At 32.0% G+C, this 2394-nt stretch overlaps 1 non-coding gene across 1 annotated transcript; it reads right to left on the bottom strand.

Annotated features, from left to right (window-relative positions):
- Positions 1 to 987: 987 nt before the first annotated feature.
- TRNAK-CUU (transfer RNA lysine (anticodon CUU)) lies at positions 988 to 1060 on the bottom strand. The gene has a single exon. It is a non-coding gene; the product is annotated as a tRNA-Lys (tRNA).
- Between the last annotated feature and the right edge of the window lie 1334 nt (positions 1061 to 2394).

Below are 2394 nucleotides of genomic sequence, written 5' to 3'. Positions count from 1 at the left end.
TTTATCATATCATTTGGCATGCTTAGTCATATCAATAGGGGCATATAAAAATACACTAATACATAAACCAAATAAATGTAACTTCATCATACTTTTTATTCTTCAAAATAACAACATTCTCCTTTATATGAAAAATTGAATCCAATAAATAATTCATCAAAAACTAAAGCAATATGAAATAAGAAATACTTCACAAAGATGGCATAACTTACTTAAAATCTTCAGAAAACTTCACATGCATCATTATAGATCCCACAAAAGAATGAAATAAAAAAGACTTTGAATCCTTAGTCCCCGAGATAAATCTAAGGTCTCTAGTGCACTAATGGAAGGATGGCTCATAATGGAACTTTCACCATGAATTTGCTCCTTTTCTGCTTGGTTTCACTTATTCATCACATGGCTACTCGGAATTTTAATGTTGATTTGGCACATGGCTACCTTTTTTTGGAATTTACAAAAATCAAGTTCAAATTGTAACTCTAGTTATAATAAGTGATTTAAGTAACTTTTACAAAAGAACAACTTGAAAATTTATAATTCTGGAAGACGAGAAAGTTGTCAATTTTATCAATGTAAACATCATATTTTACTCCAACATCAATTCCACCATCTTTATCAAATCATCTGATCATTTAGTACAAATCGTTTTTAAGTTCAGCCACCCGTTTCACCAATAATCTCCTCTTTATACACTTGCTTTGACATATTTAAAATATCATTATATTATGTGAGTGTGTTTTGAACCACCTTTTATGCATACATCATGATCATCTTCATAATTGAGAATGTGGCATATGTATAATTTGAATAGAGCAGTGATGTTCTTATAATGATTCTAATTTATACCTTTGTTTAGGCTGTTTTTAAGCTAGAAAAAGTTGTCAAAATGTCTCCTGTTCAGAAAAAGACATTCTCTGTAGAACTTCCACAGTGAAACTGAAACAAAAAAAAAAGTTTCTCTTCAATAGATGAAATCTAAGGCTGCGCCCACCGTGGGGCTCGAACCCACGACCACAAGGTTAAGAGCCTTGCGCTCTACCAACTGAGCTAGACGGGCTACGTTATTTAAACAGATACAAGATAATATTTTTAGTATCTATGTGTCAAATAAACATTAAAATTTTAGAGACTTTTAAAGTCTGATTTTTGTACGGCGTATTTGATGAAAAATAGTTGAAGTTTTTTACAATCCATAATGTTGCTTGTTTTGTTTTTGAAATGACTGTGTATATTTTTTTCATAATTACGATTAGAAATGTCATTTTCTGTACGATACCATTTATTTAACCCAAACTAGAGCTAAAATCTTAGCTCATAAAAGAACTGATTTATTTGTGCACATTCGTTTCACCAACCAGAGGATTTTCTTCCTTGACAACCTTGGGAATGTTTTCCAATTCATAACAATGTCCCTCTTTTATATTAAAAAGAAAACCATATTCGAAGTACAATTCACAAAGAATGTGTGATTAGAGTTGCATCCATGGGTGACAATTCCTTCTGCTTCCCCTTTTTCTAGCTGCTGCAGCTCTCTTTCTTGCAAATATACTAGCAATCTACATAAACGATTAGAAATGATGACATTAAACCATTTCACATTGTCTTCCAAGCTCATATGCAACCATATGCCAAATTTTCTAGATAATATGTAGCTTTCCGAATTGATTGCAGATACAAGTAGTTGTTGCTGGCTAATATGGCACTAGGCTCACTAAGAATGAAAGCAGTTAGGAAGAGTAGATTAAAGATGATATAGTTCCTCAAAAAGTGTGTGACAGACCTCCATTTTCCATATTTACTATATACTCTGCTGCTTTTGGATTAGATTTTTGATAAATTTGTGATCTGCAAATTGTGAAAAGGTATACTTACACCAAAAGTGAAATCAGGTTTGAAAAATATCCAAGCATGACCAATACAGCAAAATATGAGAAACACTTTTTACTCAAATGTCTAAGTTACCCAAATTTACACTTATGTAACCAATGGAACATACCCAAGATAGGCAGGGGAAAACATGAATGTTGATTTTCATAATGAGGTGTCCCTAATCATGGAAACAACTCGTGACATTGCAACTATGAAATAAGAAAAAATGAGTCCAGATGCTCCAAAAGTATTCTAATAGTTTCTGTGGCATTGCATATTTTAACACTTAAATTCTCATTTTAGTTTTCTCAGTAACAAACATGAGATTTAGGGACAATTAAAGTTTAATTGTGAGAGAAAAATGCAAATCTCGCCTCAAAGGCTAGCGATGGAATTGGATTTCTTTATAAATTCTAAGCAACAACTTTAGCATGCAGTGGATTTTGTCCATAGTTGCTTCTGTGGACCAAAAATATCAATATCAACTGGAATTGTTTATTTTAGAACTTCTCTTAATGACTT

The sequence above is a fragment of the Cryptomeria japonica genome, chromosome 3, assembly GCF_030272615.1.
Source record: "Cryptomeria japonica chromosome 3, Sugi_1.0, whole genome shotgun sequence".
In the NCBI taxonomy this organism is placed as follows: domain Eukaryota; kingdom Viridiplantae; phylum Streptophyta; class Pinopsida; order Cupressales; family Cupressaceae; genus Cryptomeria; species Cryptomeria japonica.
The sequence above is the reverse complement of the archived record's forward strand: the minus strand, read 5'-3'. Positions and strand labels throughout refer to the sequence as shown.